The following is a 9,356-nucleotide window of genomic DNA, read 5'->3' on the forward strand; positions in this document are numbered from 1 at the left end:
GGTGGATGGACGACAAGAACCTCTTAATACTCCCCCTCTGGACATGCTTCTGTTCTGTGACGCATCGACCGAGGGATGGGGCGTACACCTGGAGGAGTTGCTAACTTCGGGAGTGTGGCACCGGTGATCGCATGCCACCTTCATCAACATCCTTGAATTCAAGGCAGCCTCCTGGCTCCAAGAGTCTCCGGGATCGGAGTGATGGGACACTCCATGGTACTGATGGAGCAAACACACACAGTAGCGCCATGCCAACAAGCAAGGGGGTCTACTATCCCTCCCACTCCACCAGCTGGTGATGCAGGAGTTACCGAGTGGGCGCTGGCTCACTAGGTAGAGCTTAAGCCGCCAGGCATATCCCAGGCAGAGGAATGTCGTGGCAGGCAAACCCAGCTGCCAGAATCAGGTGATCTCTAATTCGTAGTAAGGGTCATCATTCTCTCTCTCTCTCTCTCTCTCTCTCATTTCATGGTAAGGTTGGCGAGGTCAAGTCCAGAGGTCCACGCAAAGTTCCTAATCCTGTAAACACCTTTGAAACACATACAAAGTTACTAGAAGGCCACTAGATTCAAGTCTCCGGAAATTAACATTTCGATTGTCTGAGGTGACAGACATCAAAATACACACATACATATATATATATATTATTATTATTCGTATACATATATATATATATATATATATTTAAATATATACTGTGTATGTATGTATGCATGTATGTGTATGTATGTATGTGTGTATGTATGTATATGTATGTGTACCTGTTAATGTGTAATTTTAAATACATGCACTGTAGGCCTATATATATATTTGGGATACAATTGAACTTACGTTTAAATACTTTAAATCTTTCTTTTCCTAAGTTATTCATTTTCCGTTCCTACAGTGATTCATTTATCAACCGACCTTAATTTATCATGCATATACTTATTATGATGTTATCTTATACATGTATTTATTTATTTACGTTAGATATCGATGGAGATTGGTTTCCACGGAAATACCTTCTGCAAATTGGTTCTAATTCAATGAGCCAATGGGAGATCGTTTACGAACACACTTTGCCCCAAAACCAAAGCTCTCATCCAGTGAAAGAGGGCGATAGAAACGTGTACGGTGGACTCAGGCCTCTGATTGGCCGAAGCCATTCCTCCTCTGGCAGTGGAAGGAAGGACTTATAAGCTCAGAGTCAGTGTACAGTAAGTCTGAACGTGTCAAGTGGTAGTGTTTTTATACAGATGCTCCAGAAATACAAAATAAAGACTTGGTTAAGTTGGTCTTTCTCATGTTCTTAGGGTAATTATGCCGGAGGTTTGAAAACTACTGGAAGTCTGGAAATGTTACGCAAAGGGGCTTGGTCACTGAATTTAGAATTTGAACTTTGCCAACGATTTCGTAAATCGTCAATTCCTTTGGGGCTGAAGTTCGTTCACTTCTTGAAACTGATTTTGCAAATTTCTGTGAAAATTCTGAGGTTCTTGAACGTCTTTCTGGCTCGGTGTCTGTGACCGAATTTTGATCCTGATTTTACTAAGGTACTGAAAGAGAATCAGAGGCCTGGTGTGGACATCTGAGCTCTGTGAAGAGTATGATAGGTGCAGTTTAATTCGAATTATCCAAGAATCATCGTATGGGGTTAGTGCTGTCAGTGTACATCACGCGGCGCACTGTAGGCGTTGCTTAAGGTTCTATGCAGCGTCCTTTCGGCCCCTAGCTGTACCTCCGTTCATAATTCTCTTTTCATCTTACTCTCCACCCTCTCCTAAGAATTGTTTCAACATTATCTAAAGAGCTGAATGACCTATCTAAAGAGCTGAATGACCTCCTAGGTCCTATCTCTTGGCCTGTGGCCTAAGATTTATATTCCAATTCCAGCTCCAATTATTTAAGGAAAAAAGCAAAATTCCTGTGGTGGAAATCCACGAAAAACAAAGGTTTATTTTCAGCTTCCCAATTTGGGGGACATTAGTAATCAACGGCCAAGTATTTGCTGAATCTTTATGGCCGATTCGTAACTTGATTCATCTATTAGTCTGTAAGCAAGGTGACTAGGATCGATTGCTCAAGCAAATAATCGTGACGACTTTGCGACATACTGCGGACGCATTTATTTATAGTGACCCAATTACATTTGCTAATTTATTTAAAGCTGTCTGAGACCATTAATTCAGGTTCGGGACAGATTTTAAAAATGATTAATCGTGAAGGTTTTGCTGTAATGCAAACGACTAATAACTTTCCAAACATGGCCGTCAGAAGCACCGCCAGCGACGCTTAGATTGCGTTCAATTCTTGCACCAGTTTCTGTGGACGCTAGTTGATAGGCGTGGGAAACTTACGCACGCTCGCGTGCGTTTTTTTTTTTTTTTTTTTTTTTTTTTTTTACTTATACAAGCCTGTCTGTAAGCTTTTGGTTAGAAAGTAAGAGAAAGCTTCTCCAACTAGTTTTTCATAAAGCCGCTCAAGTTTGACAGCTTTGAAGAGACCGCTGCACCCACCTGTTAGGTCAGATCTCTCTCTCTCTCTCTCTCTCTCTCTCTCTCGTCGTTAGAACCCTCGGAAAAGTCTCTCTCTCTCTCTCTCTCTCTCTCTCTCTCTCGCAGTTAGATCCTTAAGTCCTACATTTCCACAGAAATCTCTCATTACAGTCTAATATGTAGCAACTCGTATGTATTGTGATCTGAAGTGTCAATCAAAAAAACCTTTTTGATTTTGTGGCACTTTCAAACGGCAAAACTGTGAATATTCTTGCCATATAAACTTTTCTATATATTGTTTTCTGTTAAAGGGAGTCATGGTAAATTTGGAACTCGGGAATCAACAGTTGAAGGGTTATTAGTAAATTAGTGTTCTAGGTATCCATATAGTCAGTCGTATTACAGGTAATTCTGATGGGAAATGATGGGGGCCGGTGTCGAATATATATTATAGTAAAAAGTGGCTCATTTAAGTGTTATCATTTGACTCGAATATCAGAACTGAAAACTGGACTTCTCGTACGTAGCTGGTGGGTTAAACTGAACTATTTTCCGTGACATAATTATGATATGGGATTTCCAAATATATCCTTTTTTCCAGTTATCCGAAGGTGCCGTGTTATTAACTGTCATTTCCCGGTAACTAGTGAGTTTCAAAATTGTGTTTTTATTACTTGAAGAGAAATGCTTTCGTATCGGCCTAGATTAAGCAAATTCTCGCTGGCATTTTTCGTTTTAATTGGAAAACTCTTTTCGTACAAGTGTTGCGAATCACGAAAGGCTTGTGTGGATAGAAAGTAGCCCCCCCCCCTCTCTCTCTCTCTCTCTCTCTCTCTCTCTCTGTGTCCTGCTGCTGGAAACAGAGACGGCAGCTTTCTTTCGTGTAAGAAGCCGGCAAATGTTGTTGTGCCTTTTAGGAAAGTGATGCAATAATCGGCAAAATAAGCCTATATATGAAAATGGCTGCCCTGTCAAAAGTAAAAGGAAGTAGAGAATGATTACGAACAGCTGGAAGAGAGAGAGAGAGAGTCCTTATCCTTACATCCTTACAGTTCGTTCGGGTTGCCCCAGGTCCCTCAGTGTGTGTGTGTGTGTGTGAGAGAGAGAGAATAAATACATTCGCAGAAAAAGAGTGGTTGATTTACCCCGAAGCGTTTGGTAGTGCCTTTTCGATCGTTTATATAAACGAAAAAAACTTCGAAAGTGGTTTTGTGAAAGAGGAAAGCGAACGTACAGGCCTATGTGACTTTTCCGCAGGCCTTGGCGCAGCTGAGTGGGCCTACGGGAGTTGGCGTGCTTGGTTTGAATAAAGGTAATGAAAGTCTGTTAGCTTTTGACAGAAATGGCGTAGCCATCCTGCCAAAACTGTGGTGACTACAAGCGCCAACAAAGTTTTTAGTTATGAGCACACACAGTAGGCCTACATGAGCACGATGTGGTCATAAAAGACGATTGTCATCTTTATCAGGCTCATTATTAGGGAAGAGGTACGATCTCTCTATTTTACATTTGTCAAAGGCCATACTGTGTATTCAACCTTTTACAACATATTGCAACGTAGTCAGCCAGGTCTGTTGGAAAGGGGAGGGAGGGGGGGAGGCTTGTTTTTCCACCAAATTTGGACCTCTGCTAACATATTTAATCATAATCATGCAGAAGGTGTTGTATCAATATCGTATTCTTTTCCCGTATACGTAACCTATTGGAACATATGTGGTGCTGGAATACATGTCATCACATTAAGTGTATTGCCAGGTCTGTTGGAGTAGGGGGGATGTTGTTTTTCCACTAAATCTGGACATTTATTAACAAAGTTAATCATAATTATGCTAAGGTGTTTAATAAACATCGTATACTAAAGCCAGACATTAAAATACTTATTGCATTAAGGGTGTATAGCCAATTGTCTTGGAAGGTGGGGAGGGGGTTTGTTTCCCACCAAATCTGGACCCCTCATCAACATTTACCCACATAATCATAATGAAGCAAATGGAGTTTTATTAATACCGTACAATGAAGCCAGACATTGAAAAAAAAGGCTAAATGACGCGTCAGATATCGTAGGGGTGCGTGTTCAGATCTACATTATTACTCAATATTGCTACCATAAGTATCGTAATATTTTACATCGTGTTTAGTCTGACTCACATCACTTCCTTCTTTAGGTAGAATTCGATCCCTTATTGTGTCCCAAGTTTCGATGCACAACATCGATATAGTTGTTCACGCTACTTTGGTGTTTTCTGGGTTCTTAACTGACACTGGCAGTAACAGAGTTTGTAGGACCTTCATTATGTTTGAAGGTATTGATTGTTCTGTTTTTGTGACACATGTTTGGTGAACTTTATTTTAAAGTAATATTATTCCTTTCAGAGATGAGAGAAAGGGGTCCGTCCTGTAGTTGTGTCCAGCTCTGGTAGAGTACAGTACTTGCACTGGTATCCCAGGACAGGGTCCCATAGTTGTGTTCATCACTGGTACTGTACTTCTGGTACTTGTCACTGGTATCCCAGGACAGGTCTGAGTGAGGCAATGGTGTTTATTCCATTAATGGTAACTGTGATCAAACAGGTTTATTTTTGCACATTTTTTTTTTATATCTTCACCCTGGTTATTGTCTGCGTAACCCCACATTCTTATGTCCGTGTGTGGACACGATACCGAATGCATTTATGCCGAAGCCAAGAAGTCGAACGGACAGGAAGAAGAAGAACGTACTTGATGCCGAACGGCCAGGAAGTCGAACTGATCGGAAGCCGAATTGACCGGAAGCCGAAAGGACAAGGTGTGCATGAATATATGTCGTCGAAAGGAAGAGAATAGATAATTGAAACCATTCTTTCCAACTTTCTTTCTCCAAAGATATAGGATAGATAATTAAAACCATTATTTGCAACTTTCTTTCACAAAATATTATTGAAAACAATGCAAGTCATAAAATAATAATGAAGTGAAATTAATTACAAGTATGAAGCATAATGTAAAAATATATATATAAAACTTTTATTATGTAATTAAAAATTGTAATCATTGTATACAATTCTTTGCCTAGTGGGGCAGAGTCGAATGTTCCACCTCCAAACCACGTTTGCTTTTTTGATGATAATGTATGTCACTTACACATCCGTTCTCTTCTCTCCTCGCGCTGGGTTGCGTCCAAAGCTCTGACCACTTCTGCCTTTGTTGCCTTTCTCGTGTGGATCTTCCAAGTGTTCTTTCAGGCAGGGCCCAGCTACACCAAGTGGCAATTCTTCCGTTGCATTCCTAATCATGATGTTTGTAACTACTTCCGAATTCCCAGCTGTACTCTTCTTCATACCGTCCAATACTTTAAAACCCGAATTACGAGCCCCATCAAGTGGACGAGAATGACCGCACACATTGCTTTGTACTTTATCATCAATAGTTTTAAGTCTAGCTCTACAATCCGCCGTTTTTCAACCGTCAATATGTAGCCTTATTAATCTTTTTATCCACAACGCAGGCACCACCTCTCAAAAGAAGCTTTCTTCCTCCTCGTTCTGTCTTAACGAAATCCGTGATCAAACTCAGGGGAGAGATTTTCAAATAGAAAAAAAAAATTTCATTGTTACCTGTAACGAAACTTGTCATTATCTATTTAAAGTTTGTGGTAATTATCTAATTTACGACCCACCCAAGATTGTTTCGACTTCTCGTATATTCGGCCTCATGTCTGTTCAGCATTTTGTCCGTTGGGAATTCTGGCCATTCGACACCATGTCCGTTCTTCTTCTTCTTGTCCGTTCGGCTTCTTGGCTTCGGCCTCTTGTCTGTTCGGCCTAAGTGCATTTGGCATCATGCCCTACTACCCTTCTGTCAGCATTTCTTTGGCCTCCTTACTTGACTGTCAGCCTTTGTGGTGATTTCCAGTTAAGTTTCATTTTTATTCATTTGCTTTTCAGTAAATATTAAAGTAAATTTCCCTATGTCAGAAGAATCAAGGTCATTGAATATCACACCTTTTTGCCTTTGCAGTGTGGGTAGTAATAGGTGCCCAGACATTCATGTAACTGTTTTAGAGGAATATTTTTCTTTATCACTTTTTTTTTTTCATCAGCTTCCTCCCTTCCAATATGGTTGTCAACTTCTCTCTCTTAATTTTTTCAGTTGTGGAATTTATGCCCCAAGAGGAAGCCTCCTGCCAGTCCGCAATACAGAGACTTATACAAATATTTAGTAAGTACTTACTAATCTTTTTTGTAAGAGTGAAATTCTAAGTTTGGATCAACAGTTTTAAATTTAAGGCAAACTTCTGCATAGCTGCAATGTTATGACTAGACCAATGATCTGTAGGTACAGAGAGGAGAAATTTAATTGACTGGACAGTCACTATTTAGGAATGAGATGTATTTGACTTGTACAAATTTTCTTTAAGTATGTTTGTTTTGTAAGCAGGAAATTTAGTGCGGGTCAACACCTCTGGTATTAAATGAGGGTGCAGGGACAGTTTGCCGGGTTAGTTGTTATGACTAAACTCACACAGCAGGTGCTACTCGGTTCGAGCATACTTGAATCCTGTTCATAATATAATATTTTTCCCAAGTCTATATTATGACCAATATAGCTTTAGGGTGTTAGTGGTTCAGCCATGATTGAATCATGCTGTTCATAATGTAACATGTTTCCTGAAGTCATTTTGTATCGTATTTGATTTAGCCAGATGTCTAAACCACAGACATTATTAGATAGACATACGACCTGTCCCCACTTGTACAAATATGATATTTAAATGACATTTTATTTTTAAGGTATCTGATTGTAGCCACCAGCATAAACATTAAAGAAATGCTGTTTAGCTACTTTCATGAGTAGCGCCGAGGTTTTATCATTAAATTTACGTACATTAAATAATAGTTTTTCTTCATAGCAAACTTTTCAGATGGCTCTGTCAAAGCAGTTATTTTTATACTAGACTTTGACACTTGTTTAAAATACTCTCCTCTCTCTAACTCGGTCACAATAAGAACTCTCTCTCTCTTGGTCACAATAAGAATCTCTCTCTCTCTCTCTCTCTTGGTCACAATAAGAATCTCTCTCTCTCTCTCTCTTGGTCACAATAAGAATCTCTCTCTCTCTCTCTTGGTCACAATAAGAATCTCTCTCTCTCTCTCTCTCTCTCTCTGGTCACAATAAGAATCTCTCTCTCTCTCTCTCTCTCTCTCTCATGGTCTCTCTCTCTCTCTCTCTCTCTCTCTCTCTCTCTCTCGTCTCTCTCTCTCTGTATTCAAGAATCTCTCTCTCTCTCTCTCTCTCTCTCTCTCTCTCTCGACGTCACAAGAATCTCTCTCTCTCTCTCTCTCTCTCTCATGGTCACAATAAGAATCTCTCTCTCTCTCTCTCTCTCTCTTGGTCACAATAAGACTCTCTCTCTCTCTCTCTCTCTCTCTCTCTCTCTCGGTCACAATAAGAATCTCTCTCTCTCTCTCTCTCTCTCTCTCTTGGGTCACAATAAGAATCTCTCTCTCTCTCTCTCTCTCTCTCTCTCTCTCTCTCTCTCTCTCTCTCTCTCTCTCTCTCTTGGTCACAATAAGAATCTCTCTCTCTCTCTCTCTCTCTCTCTCTCTCAGCAAGAACTAAACTCTGGCATGCTTGATCTGCTCACACCTACTTTCGACTCCAGTTGCTGGGCCTCAAACTTGAGTTCATCAGTGTCCTGTCCTCATTCTTGATGTGTTAGTGAGGAAGTTATAGCCCTCTTCAGTACCTTCAGTATTAAGCACCAAGTTCCTTGAATCCCCATCTTGTCCAGGAACTCTGGCCCTCCGGGGGGGGGGGTGTCCCCCCAGTGGACACAACAAAGTCCTTCTTGTGAAGATCCTAAACCTTTTTCCTGTGCTCTTAAGTACGATGCTCCTGCAATCTTATTTATTTCCATAGCTTGTCTCATTTATCTCTTTAATGTATCTTCCTGGATATCTTATAAACAGGAGCTACAGTACTGGAATGAGCAAACTTATAGCATAATAGGAAAATAATGCAGCAGATAAGACATGCATTGAATAATACATGTTTTTTTGTTTTCCAGGTATTGATATGTATGAAGAGGACAGCATCACCATCAAGACCAACCACTCTTCAATAGATGTGACAGGTTGCAGATTTAATTGAATCCAGCAGAGGGAATATAAGAATTTGTTTTTCAAGAGATATCCTACAAGTTCGATGTGCATTGAACGAAAGGCATTTGGCTGACAGCCTCAGAATTCATCTTGGGAATCTTAATAGTGTGTCTTGAAAGTGAGGTTGGAAAGGAATATCCAAAACTGTTCCGTTTACCAGATATCTTGGCATCATGCAGTTCCAACTTCAACTGGTAACTCTTCAAGATTTATAGATCATACTTCTTGTTTTCAAGTGAGTGTTTAGCCATGGTAAGGAAAATGTTTTGTCTTAGCAACAAAGGAGAAGTAACTGAAAAAGTAAATATGCAGTTTTGGTATGGGAATAATTAATCTGGTTTTTGTCAAAATAAATATTGTGTTTGTGTTTGTCAATACCTGATCAATTTGTGCTCTCTCTCAAAATAGACCCTAAAATCAAGTCTTTGACACCTGAGTCAGAGAAAATATCTGTCCTACATCTGGCAGGCTGTTGTTTTACTTGGCAAATTCTTTTTGCTTTTTCTGCTCTGAGATGGATTAACAATTCTGTTTGGCAGTTTTTGAACTTGTCCAATTTGGAGTCCTGCTCACTGAAGCCTATTGTGCACAAACTCTCGTCTGTTCCTGAGTCAGAAAGTTTCATGTCTACATTCACCAGTCTCTTGTTTTACTTGTCAGGTTCATTTTGCTTTGTGGACCCTATGGAATTGGATTAACTCTTTCATTTGACAGTTTTTTAACTGTCTAATTTAGTGTT

At 40.0% G+C, this 9,356-nt stretch overlaps 1 long non-coding RNA gene across 1 annotated transcript; it reads left to right on the forward strand.

Moving 5' to 3' along the window:
• Window positions 1-4,850: 4,850 nt before the first annotated feature.
• LOC136838110 (uncharacterized) lies at window positions 4,851-8,698 on the forward strand. The gene is made up of 3 exons (XR_010852874.1): window positions 4,851-5,030; window positions 6,606-6,674; window positions 8,524-8,698. It is a non-coding gene; the product is annotated as an uncharacterized lncRNA (long non-coding RNA).
• The last annotated feature ends 658 nt before the right edge of the window (window positions 8,699-9,356 follow it).

Source organism: Macrobrachium rosenbergii, unplaced genomic scaffold (genome assembly GCF_040412425.1).
Source record: "Macrobrachium rosenbergii isolate ZJJX-2024 unplaced genomic scaffold, ASM4041242v1 171, whole genome shotgun sequence".
NCBI lineage: Eukaryota > Metazoa > Arthropoda > Malacostraca > Decapoda > Palaemonidae > Macrobrachium > Macrobrachium rosenbergii.